This window comes from Miscanthus floridulus, chromosome 2, assembly GCF_019320115.1.
Source record: "Miscanthus floridulus cultivar M001 chromosome 2, ASM1932011v1, whole genome shotgun sequence".
NCBI classification, from domain to species: Eukaryota; Viridiplantae; Streptophyta; class Magnoliopsida; order Poales; family Poaceae; genus Miscanthus; species Miscanthus floridulus.
Genome location: NC_089581.1, coordinates 3,503,166 through 3,519,724, shown reverse-complemented (window position 1 = coordinate 3,519,724; position 16,559 = coordinate 3,503,166).

Genomic DNA, 16,559 nt, shown 5'->3' with positions numbered 1-16,559 from the left:
TTTTCATATGGCCCTCCCTTAACTAATTTCATGAATATGAAACCCCATATAACCCTTCTCTTTATATAATAGTGTAGGACTGGATAGATAGGAATCATAATCCAATTAGATCTCATAGATTCCAAATAATTTGAATAGGAATCCTAATCTAAATAGATAAATATAAGAATATAAATCTCTAGCTCGGCTACGCTCCTTTTTCCCATTTGGGTCGACCACGCTATCCATCCCCCTGTGTCCAAATTTCTTCTGTCTGCACAATTCCGTAACTTTCTTGCTGCTGTATATACAAGCCAGATAAAAAAAAAAGAGAAGGCCATATACGTGTGGCTAGGTGTAGTGACGTGGGCAACCATAAAACATGATCGATTTATTTGGTGCAGCTGTTTATACAAGCCAGATAAAAAAAAGGTCATATACATGTGGTTAGGTGTAGCGACAAGGGCAACACTAAAACAAGATTGATGTTTTATTATCCAAACAAAAAAAATTATTCCATATGACTCTTTTATTTTATTTCCGTTGCAACGCACGAACATATTTACTAGTAAAGACATAAAGTGATCTAAAGACTGTTGTTTATTGCTTTAAAATGTTGCTGAAATTTTTGTCAAAATAGCAGATTTTGTTACTTTTGGGTATATATGATAAAACAAACTCGAATTTGAATTACCGGACATTCAGATTTTTTTTTTTTGTGTGTGTAATGCTTTTTTTAACAGACATCGGGTAACAGTTTGTGATACCTGAATTTGTAATTTTGTAATTATCCGTATTGCGCAACTCGAAATTTTTTAGTACCTGATGAATGCCCACAGTTGACAGTCCCACACCACTAGCTTGCTGCAAGGAACGAACGGCGCGGCGGCAGCGCACCACCACCACGCGTCCTCCACCGAAAAGTCCAACGACCTGACGCGGCGAGCGGGGACGCTGCCTGACACAGATGCGTTGCGACGTGTGCGGCAGGCAGGCGGGGCGGCGCTTTGCGCTTGTCCCGGCCGTACCCCGCCGCCCGCACACGTACCGTCACAGGCTAGCGGCTGACTTGAGCCGCGTGCTGTGGGCTCTAGCCTGTGGCCTGTGGCAGCTCCATCTCTTCTCATCGGGTCAATGCAATGCGACTATGCGAGCTCTGACTCCGTGCGATATCTGGGCATCTGGCCTGAGGTCACGGCGGCGATCCGGCCATCATTGGTCTCGGGTCAATTCCCATGACGCAACACATGATGATGAGGCTTCAGGCCAGGCACCCGGCACCCGGACTCAGATTGGGTAACGTTCCTTCAACAAGTCACAACTTAACGTGCGGCCCTATATCCATAATTGAAACACCGTCCGACGGCTAAAAAATTTACCTCACCTTTTCATGCCATCTCCCTCACGGTGACCGCTGCAGGTGGAGCTTCACGCGCCACGCCGCGCCGCTCCAGCTCCCGGACTGCTCCTCGCGCCGTCGTAGGAAGTCGCGCAGCTGCAATGCTCTTGCGCCACACCGCCATTCACGCCTTCCTGGAGGGGGCGGAAGTCGAAGCCGAGGAAGTCCCGTGCCCAGCCTTTTCGTGCCACGCCGGCATTCACGCCTCCTCGGAGAGCACACTGAGGAAGACCGGCACCGAGGCACAACGGAGGAACTCTCGGGCACCACGCCGTCCTGGAGGAGACGGAGCTCCGCGCTGCTGTGATGGAGATGGTAGCAGACATGGATGTCCAGGAGGCATGCCGACATTGTGGAGGAGCTCTCTACAGGGACTAGATTCAAAGATCCATTGCTCGACTCTATGGTTCATGTAATTAGATAAGAAATTACTTATTGTAACCACGTCAGATTCTTCATATCGGTACAATGAAATTAAGAGGCCCATCTTGAGGTATTGCATTGATAAAACTTGTGAAAATTGAAACCTGAACTGCAGCAGATCTGTAGCATATTGATGTTTCCTTTATGTGTTGACATATTCCCTCTATAATGGAGAACACCACTTTGCATCATCAGATTTGTACAGAAATAAAACCATTTTGGCTTAGGAAATACATCAGATTTGCACACAAACAGAACATTTTAGCAAGCACACGATTGGTAAAGAGATAAGCACACTTCAAATTTGTGTGCTGTGTTCTAATAATATTTGGTACTAATGAAGCATTTGACATGTACATTCAGGCCACAAAAGACTATAGTAAGGCCGCAAAAGATTACATTTAGACCGCAAAATACTATAGTTAGCCATGTCCAAAATGCTATCTAACTAGCCTATACATACTTAGAACTGATGGTTATTATCGACACAAGTTGTAGCTGCATTGTATTTTTGAGACTACATAATTGCTTCTTTGTTGCTGCCGTCATTCTCCGATGGGACTTGGGGTTGAACAACAACATTTTTCTTTTGTCGCTGCTGATGAAATTAAAATGTTTAATTTAGATTTAGATTGACAAAATCATGTATAAATGTCTAGGCTATAGGTTTGTAACATGCCACCTAAAACTGCCGAGCCTCATCTGAATTTTTAAATCTCAAACCAACTTGAGGTTTTCCTTGTCAAGTTCTTCCATTGCCTTTTACATAAACCAGATTTGCCTTTCACAATGCTTATGCTGTAAACAATAAATAACACAGAGATGAAACATATCAATTCTAAAGCAATAAATAAGTTAGCCTATCTAATCTTCATGTGGTGGACTACTGAACTATCTGAACTGAACCGCTGACCTATCTGAAAGAACTGAGCTACTGAGCTACTTTCAAACCAGTACGCTCTGAAGTTTGTATTTTGCAGATTCATTTTTAATATTGCAAATCACATATGCATATCCAAGAATGTGACAGAGAAGAGGTCTGATACTTGTCCTCATGGAGCTCCTCGACGGTGTTTTGGGCTGGTGGCGACGTTTCTGAACGGCGTCCTGACGTCGGTTTGTGCAGCTAGGCGGCTCGGCCCCTTCGGACGATGGGCGGTGGCGCAGGTCAAGATGGCAATGGGCACAGAATGCCCGCATGCCCGCGGGCATGGAACCCGATGGGCAAGGATACGGGCACCACTTCTTGCCCATGGGCACGGGTGCGGGCACCATCCTGAACCCAGAGGATAGTTCTTTGCGGGCAAAGAAATTTGCTATCCTCGTCCGCTTATCCGTCAGACCCGCTCCACAGGTCTGACATGTGGGACCTATAAGCAAATATATGTATATATACACGATTTGTTGTGAATATGTATCTTCGTATCTCTTGTAATGCACTATGGTTTATGTATATGCTCAACCTGGCGGGCACACGGGCATGCCCGCGGGCATTTCATGCCCGCGGATGGAGGGCGCGGGCGTAGTTTGTTGCCCGTGGCGGGTCGAGGGCACGGGCGCGGGCGGGAGATTTAGCTGGCGGGCGCGGACGTAAGAAGGTAGTATCCGCGGGGTACCACGCCCGTTGCCATCTTTAGGCGCAGGACTGCTCGGGCGGACGTAGGGCTGCTTGGCTCGGGCCGGCGGCGACGCTGCTGACCGGCGCCGTCTTGTGCAGCTCTATGGCTCGGTCCCTCTGGATGATGGGTGGCGGCGCAGGACTGCTTGGCTCCTTCAGACGGCGAGCGCGGGCGCGGGTTGATGCAGCCCGATGAAAACCAGCGCGAGGAAAACTAAAGTATCCTATGAAAGAAAGCTGATAGCCGTTGGATGATGTTTCTAAGGCTGGATATAGGGCCGCACGATAAGCTGTGACTTTCCAAGGAACGTTACCAAATCTGAGTCCCCCGCACCCGGCCCGTCCAAGCCAAACAAGGACGTGGCGCCAAACGCCTAGTAGTTCGTGTACTAGGCACTGCGTACGCCAAGTCGCCAACTTGCAAGCAGCCAGATGAATAGACGATGGACTGGCACCGACTACCGAGAGAGCAAGGCTGCAACTGCAAGGCTGCCTGCTGGCGCAGGACGACGATGCCAACTTGGCGTCACTGAACCCGGCGAAGGGACGAAGACGATGCCCTGAACTCTACATGATAAACATAAACACGTCTGAAACTCTGACTTGAGAGTCAAGCGCTCATGTCTGAACTCTTGAACTGCACACCTTTCCGTTTCATGTGTTGCATTTTAGTAAAATAACAGTATTTTTCTTCCACAACAAATCACCGTCAACCGTTTTTCGGTCAGCGGCGATAAACCTGGCTAGTTCTCAGGAAAATGTTAGCCATCTGCTGCTGAAAAAGAGTGAGCACTCAGGTCAAACCCTTATCAATCTGTCCAGACTGTGGTCAGCAGGAGCGGCGACCTAACGCACGCAATCTTAACGAATACAAATACGACAGCAGCTGACGCGCAACCAACCCTCTGCGTGCCCGATCGAAAGAAAGAAGACAAGGAGAACTGTGGAGGAGCCGAGCACATGGCTCCTGCGCGAGGTCTTCAAAGAGAGACAACGCCTCATGCTCCATCACTGCACAAGAGACGTGACATTGCTTGCAGAGCTCAGTAGCTCACTGACCCTCTCCGTCTGAAGCATTGGCTCCGTTTAGATGCAAGCCAAAAACAAAAAATTTTTAAGATTTCTCGTCACATCAAATCTTGCGGCACATGCATGGAGTACTAAATATAGACGAAAAAAAACTAATTACATAGTTAGTCGAGAAATCATGAGACGAATCTTTCTATAATTGGACAATTTTTGTCAAATAAAAACGAAAATGCTACAGTAGCCAAAAACCAAAAATTTTCTGAACTAAGCGGGGCAGTAGCTACAGCTAGCAAGCGAAGCAATAACCTTAGCAGCACAAGCAGCCATAAATGTGGGCGCATAACAGAACGGGCCGCGACAGCGAGGAGAGGAATGCTGCATTCAGATGTGAGATGTCCATGTATGTACTCGCGGTGTGGAACTGAACTGGCACTGACAGTAAGCGAGAAGACTTGTTAGACCGACGGCGTGTGAACCGCATGAAAACTTGGCCACGCCGGGGCGCGACCCATGTGCCACTGTTTCGTTCGATCAGAGTGTGCTGTGCTCATTGCTGTAGCAGCAGCACGACGGATCGGCGTCGTTGCAGCCGCAGTTGTCGAGGAGACTCACATACACATAGTGGTATAGGACTAGTGCAAAAGCGTGCTTGAGCTCCACTACGGGATAGCAGCAGCGGCACGACCACGAAAGTCTCGTAAAGCCGGGCCTTTTTCAGACAGGCGGTGACCGGGGGAGAGTATTTTCCAGGGGATCGCAAAGGCTGCATGCGTCCGCCGACGAATGCAGAGACGAGGGCGGGGAAAAGGCGCGAGCAGAGCGTACACGTTCTCGTGTCCTTCCCTTTGTCCGATGATCTGCTCGCTGTTCTGCTTGGCTCGGCATCGCCCTCCACTCCTCTGTTCTCTGCTGACTGCTGTGTGTATTCCTTCTCGCTGTGCATTTAGGGGGCAGTACAAATAGAGATTCCTCTCTGGCAATGAGCCCAGCCGCACTTCCGGACCGTTTCTTCCTCGCAGCACAGCTGGACCAGGACACGGGACACCGGATCATGCTGCGTTACGTACGTGTTCGTGGCTCGGGTTCCGAGACGCCAGACCAAACCCCGTCCACTCAAGGCCCCCCAACGGGACAGGGATCCACCCACCGGCCACAAGATCGGACGAGCGCTGTGCACGATCCGCCGCTCAGCAGCAGCTGCCGCGTACGCCATGGGAATGGGATCGTGCCGCAGCACTAGATCCGTACGTAGCTCTACACCTATGCCGCTTAGCTGGGAGGAATCTGGAGAAATTTATGAGAGAAAAATATGATTATAAATAAAAAAAAAAAGCAGATCAAACCAGATTTAAAGACACGCGAACAGGCCCAGTGGAGCAGTGCACGACTGCACAGGTAGTGGAAGTACTCCTACTAGCGCACGGTGATTCCGTACGGCTACGAGCCTAGCACAGGCCAGCGTCAGGTCAAATCGTTACAGCGGCGCAGGGAAATTCCAAGATCTGGGCGTCGGCAGGTTCCGCAGTCCTCACACAATTGTCTGTGTGCCTCTTTGTTTGGCCGCTGGCTGCTGCTTGCTATACGCAACGACGAAAACTCACATGGCTATGGGACTGGCTAATTGGACTGTTGGAGGATACTCCTATATGGAGATATGGTCTACTACCCTGTCCCGTTTTCCTTTACGAGGCTGCAACAACCCTGGTTACCTACTCCGGGGTCCACGATAGAGCTGACCAACCTCGCAAATGATTGAAGCAGTGACACTAGCAAAGTGAGAGTGCAAGTAATCATAGGCCTTGTTTAGATTACCCCAAATTCCAAGTTTTTTCACTCTCTCTCCATCACATCAATTTTTAGCCGCTTGCATGGAGCATTAAATGTAGGTTAAAAAAATAACTAATTGCACAGTTTAGTTGAAAATCACGAGATGAATCTTTTGAGCTTAGTTGGTCCACGATTGGACAATATTTACCAAATAAGACGAAAGTGCTACTATTCATCGGATTGAAAAAATCTTCAATCTAAGGCCGTGTTTAGTTGGAGAAATTTGGATTTTGGGTCTACTGTAGCACGTTCGTTTTTATTTGGCAAATAGTGTTCAAACATGGACTAATTAGGCTCAAAACGTTCGTCTCGCAATTTCTCATCAAACTGTGCAATTAGTTTTTCTTTTCATCTACATTTAATGCTCCATGCACGGGCCACAAACATTCGATGTGACAGGTACTGTAGCAACCTTTTTGAAAATTGGGGTGCAACTAAACAAGGGCTAAACAAGGCCATAGTTGACATGACCTCTGTACCCCGAACCGCCGGTGAAAGAGCAGAGGCAGGTGTGGACCGAAGTAGCGCAGCCATGCCAGCGTCGTGTGCCCTCGCGGCGAGGGCGAATGAATCGGCGAGAACCAGACCGGACCAGCGGGGAGACGTGGAAGCCAAGACACGAGTTAACGCACGCCCCGCTGGAGAGTTAACGCGCGCGCGGGTGCGTCCAAGGAAACCGTTAGCCATGCGACGGGTGGCACGGGCACGGGACGCGACCTCGCCTCGCTCACCCACCACCCAGACCCACATACGTGCGTGGGCATGGCGCGCGGTGGCCGCGGCCGGCAAGCCTACCGCGCGACGAGCTAAAGGCCGCCCCGAGCCGGCCGTCGCCATCGCATTCACGGCCCGGGGGGCGCGGCCGCGGCAGGCGGCACCCACCAGAACAGCGAAATCCCCCAATCGAAGCAAACCAAAGCCAACAGACCGGTCACCGTGCGATTTCCTCCGGAAAAGCCGGAAGCGCGCGCTGGCCCGGGCGGGTGGGCCACTGGGCCAGCCGCGTCCTGTCCCGCCCGTCGCGCCGGGGCGTTGTGGGCGCTTTCGTTTAACCCGTAGTCGCGCGCGTCAGTCCGTGGCCGCTCGGCGCGCGTGGGGGTGTCGCAGTCGCATTCACGTCGTGTGCTGAACTCTGACCAGTTGAGCTAATAACCGTCGTCCGGCCGGTAAATCCTGTACGTCCGCCGTGCCGATCGATTCAACGCCAGGCAGCACCGGCAGCCGGCAGGAGGCGTATCCCGATTGAACTTGGCGTGTGCCCGGCATGCACTCGCGCGAGAGCAGTGAAGAGGGATGGGGCAGGGGGACGGAGGGAGCCTGGCGTGGACGCGAGAAGGCAAAGGAGGCTTGAATTCCGGCGAGGTGCTTTGAAGCGCGGGTGCGGGACCAGCCACGACCACGTCCGACCGGAGCGTGTGAGCGACGCTGCAAGCCTGCAACGGGGCATGCATAGTGTAGCGTAGCATTGCACTGGCACCGCCGCGGGCGCGCCATGTATGCGATCAGTTCGGTGCGCGCGGTTGCGGTTTCCTCCAGGCGATCTGCTCGAGGCCGAGGTGGTGGGGACATCTATCACGGCCTCGGCCGTGGGCGAGTCGTACGGCGAGTAGAGTAATGGTGGCGCGCCGTCGCGGATGTCGCTCGCCACACACGGATCCGAGGCCTGGCGCCGGACGGACGGGGCCGCGGGCCACCGAGCATTTCTTCGGCGGCGATCGAAAATCCACGCGCCTTCTCGTTCTTGGTTGCGCTCGTGAACCACCGAGCCCTTTGGAAACTGGCATCAGAAAACGATACTGCATACCACACGGTCCACGGCCAAAAACTGTTTTTGTGCGTGGCGTCGTGCGAAACGCCCCCGTGACGCTAACAAACACACGACACTTCACTCCTAGTACCGGCGCAACCACCGTGAGAGCTAAGGCAGTGTCATTTGGTAGCTAGGCGATTGATCAGCGCGTACGTGCAGCCAGTAAGCACGTGACGTGTCACGGCATTACTAGCACGTACGAGTGTACGACGTCCCCTGCGCTGCGCATGCAGAGATGAAGTTGGAGCCCGGCCTACCACTGCGCTCCGCATCTACCACGAGCCGTCCATGACCCAACAAATGAATCGCAGCAGCAGCAGCTGCTGCTGCCATGATTTATTAGTTCACACACCAACCCTGTGTCTGTGTCTCTGCGGGTGACCAGGTCCACTCTAGCTACGTGGCACGTGTTGAGGTTGCAAGTTGCAACTCGCAGCGACACTGTTTTCCAATCATTGCCGATGGGGAGGCCGCCGGAGGCATGCGCGACATACATACTTGTAGCGATGCAAATGCCCGTGACAATACAACGTTGTGCGCTCTTTATAGCTGTTCGCTTAACTTATCGGATACAGTATTTTTCTCTCATAATAAAATATCATCAGCTGACATATTAGCCGCAAAAACTATCAGACGAACTGCTTAGTTTGCAGACAGTTGCTTTGCCGCTTTTGGCAGACGGTGTACACGTGCTGGAGACGGACGTTTCGCGCCTTCGCGTTCGAGCCGGCGGCGAAAGGGCGCGCGCCATAGCTTCCCTCCACATTTGAAGTCGCCTTTTATTCGAACTCGCATGGCACTGCCGCATTGCCACACCACCGTCCACCGTAGCCCGGGTGTAGTACGCGCGAAGGCGAAGCACACAGAAACGGCAAAAGCACTGGCCGCCGACGAAAAGAGACCCTCCGGCCGTCGGCAGGCGGCAGACAAGGGACCCTCCAAGAACAATGTGGAAAAAGGAACACGGCGTACTACCAAAAGCGGACCGGTCGAATTCACTCGCGCCTTCAGAGGAGGTAGCGGGAAACGGGAATGGATGGCCACCGGCCAGGAGAGCAGAGGCTGAGACAGAGCGCAGCGGCCGGCGCACAACTTGCGATGGACGCAAAGCGCGGCGTGCGGCCAGCCGGCCACCCAACCGACGGTCCACGGATAGCGTTCGTACGGTCGCGCGGATGGCCCAGCCCCTTTTGGTCTCCCCGCCGCGGCGGGCGCGGCGCACTGGCGCCATCGAGCCGTGAGCGAGAGCGTGCCTCCGCGACCGTGATATACTGATATGCTTAGGCCTCGCCAGTCGCCACCGGCCAGGCCGTCCGCCTGCGTGCAGCCTGCAGCTGCAGCGTGCCTCCTGGTCCGGAGCCCCGAATCATGGTGCCTCCGTTCGATTCATGGAGCCCCCGGCACGGCAAGAGGAAAAAAGACAGGACCAAATGATGGGCCAAATCATGGGCTCGGGCAGCGGCGCAGACGCTGTGACTGTGAGAGGTCAACACTCAACAGCATTTGTTATGGGAATGGTTTAGTAAAAACGGCCCCCCGGATGTCGCAGGGAATTGTATCACGCCGTGTTTAGAACACGGCATTATTTTTCTCCGTTTAACTGATTCATGTGAAACTCCAAATGAACCCTGGTATAGAAAAATAAAAAAGGATCGTTGTAAATTAACCAGATTATCTGTGGGCCGCGTCCCAACGCGCATATATGACACCAATAATGCCAATAACTTTGTTGCTTCTCACTAACCCCGCACATTCATCCACTGATCCACAACGATCCATTCCATTTTCTTCACGTACCGTAGCTATGATCCGTGCAGTTCATAACAGTAGAATTGCCGAAATGGGCATTTATTAAACCTCACTGGCAAGGTCACAGGCCACTGTACGCGTGACGGTTTCCACTCGACAGCGCCGCGGCAAACGCCATCGAGTAGTGTGTACGGTGTACCGCTGCTACTCTGACGACCTGACCCATGATCGAATCCGAACAGTATCGTATGGTGCAGAAAGTGACAACACGTAAATATTTGTAGGGCCTGTTTGGTTCTAAATAAATCACCTACTTATAAGTTAAAAAGTGAAATAAGTGACTTATTTTACCAAACACCACCAACTTATAAGTCACCCCTGCTTATAAGTTTTAAGTTGGTTCACCCCTACTTAAAACTTATAAGCTACCCTTTTCTGTGTGGGGCCCACAGCTTATAAGTTATCTACAATCAAACATGCATGACTTATAAGTCACTGGTTTTCAGTCACCTGACTTAATAAGTCACCTGACTTGTGGAAACTAAACAGGCCCGTAGTTTGCTGTATGTTGTTATCGGATGTGGCCTACCACTCTAATGACACAAGGTTTATACTGATTCAGACAACGTGCCCTACGTCCAGTCTGAGTCGGTCGATGACTTTATTCCTGAGCCCACGTGCTCGAAGATTGCTGTGGGGTTATAAACGGAAGAGAGAAAAATAAGATGTACAAGAGGTTTGAACCTACCACGTCCGCTATGTGCTAAGTGTTCGAGTGTGTACTCGAGGTTTGAACCTGGTGGTTCTGTTGTGGTGTAATGAATCGATTGTCCTTTTTTGGAAGAGAGCGCATCCCCTTTTATAGATGAAGGGGTGACCTTACAAGTGAGAGAGAGTATACGTATGCCAAGTCTTGTTGCCCACACCGTCGGGTACAAGATGATTGCAGGTGCCCATAATACTATTAATGTCAGAAGCATATGAGAGGTTGCGTCGTCTTCTTCTGGTATGGTAGACGTCGGTGCCCGCCATACCGTTGATGTCGAGAGGCATGCAGAGGGTTTTACCATGTTCGCCTGGTATGGTAAATACCAGCGTCAACAACACTGTTGATGTTCAGAGGCATATGGAGGGAGCCTTACCGTGTTTGTCTGGTATGGGAGTTCATGGCGCCCACAACACTATAGGAAAAATATCAGCGCCTATAACACTGCTTGGGAAGGTCGTAGGGTACTATCCTACAGGTGTATAGGGTACAGTCTTTGGTATTGCAGTTGATTTGAGTGCCCTGTCTTAGTCTCCGTCTGTTTTCTGGTCCTTACTGAGCGGGCGTCCCCGGTCGGTTGATCCAAGTCGGCTCTGATTACGCAAATTGGAAAAGAGCTTTGAGTAGGGGTTCGACGTATCCCTGGTCGAGGGACGTGGATCGAAGTAGAAAGTGGTGTTTGGCCAAGCCTTCCTGATGAGAATATGACACCCATGCATATGACTATATTTGGTGCATGGTATGGAGACCTAGGAGGCCAGCAATGGTGTCCAAGTTAAGAAGGAGGTCCGAGCCTAATTCGGTTCGAGTCTCCAAGGTGGAGGTCCAAACCAACTCAAGTTCGAGTCTGTCTCGGCCTCCAGGACTTTTATTAATTCACCTCCTGTTTTGACTTCATATGCTGAGGTGCACAATTTAGAGAAAGAGTTTGTTGTTATTTCTCTTGCTATGACTAACCTTCTGCAGGATAATATACATAAGCGAGAGGATGACATGGAAAAAAATGAGGAGCCTACAACCTCGTATGAAAATTCAGAACCATCACTTCACAATGCACGGATTACTCCTGCTAGGAAAATAGGTAATGCCCATGGTGCTACACTCATGGAAGGTGAGAATTATTTTAATGTACTAAATTTTTTCACAAACCATGGTATCATAGAGCAATAGTTAGTGGAACCATCTCTTGATTTATCTTTGTTCTATGATAATTTGCTTGATGTTTCTTGTGATAAAGATGAATTAGTTGATGATGCTTCAGTTTTACATATTTTGGAACCAACCACTTGTGCTGAAAATAAACATGTTATTCATATTGCTACTAAAACTGATGAGCTCAAACTGTTATCTTCTTTACATACTTTGGGTTACATTGAATATGATGTTTTGTGTAACCTAGATTGTTTGGAGGAGAGCCTTTTTAAATATGCTGATCTGCCTTAGTTTTCTAAACACACATATCATGTTATTGATAAATATAACAACAAAGAACAATATATGATACATCGAGTATACGTTCGTAGTCATATGAATTCTTCTTTTGTTGTATAAGATTATGATCCTTTAGAGGGCAGCCATAATAATACAAACATTTTTTTATGTTCATCAAAGAAATAAGTTCACTTTCAAGAAGGGGAGCATTGTTGGTTGCTACCTATGTCTGCTAGACCATTTATTCCTGCATTGTCTTTGGTTAGTTCTAATCTTTTGTAGGATAGTGTTGACATACATCGTGTGCGTTCAGATCATGGAGTCTACATGCTTGCTGAAATTTTTATGCGAGATGACAAGGTAGAAACTTGGAAACATGGTCACGTTCCTTCTAACAATTATTTTAGTTCCTTTTATCTTCGCAACCTCATTCTCCTTTGTGTTGTGCGGGATTAGTTTCAAACACAATCGACGCTGATGATGGCTTTTCGTCAAGAAGAGGAGGATGATGAGGACATGCCACCCATGCATATGACCATGTTTGATGCATGGAATGGATGGATAGGAGGCCAGCAAGGGTGTCCAAGTCAAGAAGGGGGTCCAAGACTAATTTGGTTCGAGTCCCCGAGGTGGAGGCCCAAAGCTACTCAAGTTCAAGTCTGCCTCGGTCTTTAGGATCAGTCTGTCTTAAATTGGTCACCCAGAACGCATCCGGACTCCGTTTTTGACGATCCATATATGGTTGGAAAGCTAATTTGCTAAGGAAGTCAATCCAAGTGGTCTCACATCAAAAGACCTTCGGAATCAATGGAAATCATCAAAATAAGTCAACATCCAGAATCTGCCAGGGTGTTGCGACACCGTCTTTTGGTCCGTTGGACCGTGTATCATGTTTGGACCCATTAGAGGGCGCGTCCTGGGAGGTGATGCCCAAGAATCTATAAATAGCAGTCGTCGCTCTCCTTAGGGTTTGTGTTTTATTTCGTTCTTGATTTCCTCGTGAAACATACATCATTTTGTTGCAACTGTGCCGTCAAGGCTGCTTGTTGTGAACCAGGGCCTCGGTTCTTGATCTTGTTTGCCTATGGCAATTAGTCATTTCGAATAAAGACTTGAACTCCTTCTCATTATCGTAAGCCTCATATTTATTTGCAATTTTATATTATGTTCATCCCATTTTTGCTTGTGTTTCCTATTCGCTTGCAGGAAAGCCATCTCGGCGAGGTCAATCGCATTTGCGTGGTTGATAACCAACGGAGCAGTGATGTAACGGTTATGGGGGTTCAAATCAATCTTGGTTCAAAGCCTAGATCATGAACATCGAGTCTCCACTAATCAATGTTATCATACCTATCGGAAGATCGGGCCTAGTCTACATCAAGTGATATTAGAGACCTTGTTAGGTATAACTTTGTTTTTCTCTTTAGATTGTTACTATTTTTGCATTACCTATAGTCCAAAAAAGCCAAAAAAATATACACTACCATATATTCCATATCCTACAACCCCTTTGTGCCTTGCAATATTTTTAATCCAGTTTGCTTTATTGAACGATCATCCCTTGTGTGTCCTTGTGTTCGTTGGTTTATTTGAGTCTTAATCTAGTATCCTTGTTGTCGTGTGAATCTGATCGTCGGGTGGTTGCGCATCTATTTTATGCAAAGTGCAGATAGTGAATTTGCATATGCTAATCCACATCAGAGAAGGAAAGTGAGAGTTGTATTTGAGTAATAAAATATTTTGGTTTCCTTTCAAAGCGCTAGAAAGGCAAAAAGGTCAATCCTTTTTTATTGTGTCCTTCGAACATGTTGCTGCCTTGCTAGTTCGCGCCAAACAAAACTTATCATGCTATGCTGTGGTTTGCTCCTAGTGCATCAAGTGATATCTTTTGTTTCCATAAAACTGAGCTGCTTTCCCTACTTGTCATTGAGAGCTCAAGAATTTTCCTTGATCGACCACATAGAATTGAGTGGTTTTGAGCTGTGCTGCTCGTGCATCTATAACTCTATTAGCCTAGCTTTGAGCATATCAAGTTGTGTGTTCAAATAATTTGTATTGCAGCGTTATTCTAAGAAACAAAAGAAAGGAAAGGAAAAGGCAGAAGGTGCAAAAAAGAGAGAAAAAACTGCACCAAAAAAAGAAAGAACAAGAAAAAAATAGAAAGTGAAAAAAAGTAAAGAAAAATTCAGAAGTGCTTGCATTCTTTTGAGTCTTTGTGCTGAGTTGTATTGTAGCTTGCTTGAACTAGGTCCAGGACGAGTTTAGGCCAGCGACATAGACTAGCTTGGGACTACTTTTCAATCTTGCAATTTCTAAATTAAATTATTGTTATTCCTTGCTACTATATTATGTCTGTCCAGGCTCTACTTTCTTCTAACCAAGTACAGGTTCGTCTTGTAACTGTTACACTCAAGCTACAATGGTATCACAATCACCGACCGATTGCACCGCCTGTTGCTTTGGTAAGAACACTTGTAAGACCGTGGTAAAATGTTTGAGAGTGTGTGACTTTAGTCCTTGACCACATCCTATAGTAGCTGATAGGAAAATACATACTTGTATATTTTTTTGTTTGATTCTACCAATGACAGGTTGTTCGTATCAACCGACTTATGATGGTATAGGTGCTGATGAGTACATGAAGTGGAAAATTATCATAGATAATATATTTGCTACTCGCTTTATGTGTCCAAGGAGGAAGGTAAAAAATACAGCTAGTGTTTTGCGACATTCTGCTTTATCTTGGCGGGAGTCTTTAGATCCTTCTGATAAACCTCAAACTTAAAATGATATGAAACTCCTTATGCGAGAAACCTTTGTTAATCCATCTCCTGTTTTGACTTCATATGCTGAGGTGCACTATTTAGATGAAGAGTATGTTGTTATTTCCCTTGCTATGACTAACCTTTTGCAGGATAATATACATAAGCGAGAGGATGAGATGGAAGAAAATAAGGAGCCCACAACCTCATATGCAAATTCAGAACCATCACTTCATAATGCACCGATTACTCCTGCTGGAAACATAGTTAATGCCCATGGTGCTACACTCACGGAAGGTGAGAATTGTTTTAATGTACTAAATTTTTCCACAAACCATGCTATTATATATCAATTATTAGTGGAACCCTCTCTTGATTTATCTTTATCCCATGATAATTTGCTTGATGTTCCTTATGATAAAGATGAATTGGTCGATGATGCTTCAGTTTTACATATTTTGGACCCAACCATTTGTGCTAAAAATAAATATGGTATTCATATTGCTACTAAAACTAATGAGCTCAAACTGTTGTCTTCTTTATATACTTTGGGTTACATTGAATTTGATGTTTTGTGTAACCTAGATTGTTTGGAGGAGAGCCTTTTTAAATATGCTGATCTGCCTTAGTTTTCTAAACACATATCATGTTATTGGTAAATATAATAACAAATGACAATATATGAAACATCGAGTATACGTTCATAGTAATATGAATTCTTCTTTTGTTGTACAAGATTATGATCATTTAGAGGGTAGCCATAATAATACAAACATTTTCTCATGTTCCTCAAAGAAACAAGTTCACTTCCAAGAAGGGGAGCATTGTTGGTTACTACCTATATCTTCTAGACCATTTATTCCTGCATTGTCTTTGGTTAGTTCTAATCTTTTGCAGGATAGTGTTGACATACATGTGCGTTCGGATCATGGAGTCTACATGCTTGCTAAAATTTTTATGCGAGATGACAAGCTAGAAACTTAGAAACATGGTCATGTTCCTTCTAACAATTATTTCAGTTCTATTTGTCTTCACAACCCCGTTCTCCTTTGTGTTGTGCGGGATCAGTTTCAAGCACAATTGACGCCGAGGACGGTTTTTCGTCAAGAAGGGGAGGATGATGAGGACATGACACCCATGCATATGACCATGTTTGACGTATGGTATGGAGGGATAGGAGGCCAGCAAGAATGTCCAAGTTAAGAAGGAGGTCCGAGACTAATTCGGTTTGAGTCCCCCGAGATAGAGGCCCAAAGCTACTCAAGTTCGAGTCTACCTCGGCCTCCAGTATCAGTATGCCTTAAACTGGTCACCCAGGACGCATTCGGACTCCGTTTTCGACGATCCATATATGGTTGGAAACCTAATTTGCTAAGGAAGCCAATCCAAGTGATCTCACGTCAAAAGACATTCAGAATCAATAGGAATCGTCAAAACAAGTTAACATCCAGAATCTGCCAGGGTGCTACGACACCGTCTTTTGGTTCGTTGGACCGTGTATCATGTTTGGGCCCATTAGGGGACACGTCTAGGGGGTGATGCCCAAGAATCTATAAATAGTAGTTGTCGCTCTCTTTAGGGTTTGGGTTTTATTTAGTTATTGATTTTCTCATGAAATAGACATCGTTTTGCTGCAACTGTGCCACCAAGGCTGCTTGCTGTGAACCAGGGCCCTAGTTCTTGATCTTGTTCGCCTATGGCGATTAGTCCTTTTGAATAAAGACTTGAACTCCTTCTCATTATCATAAGCCTCATATTTATTTGTA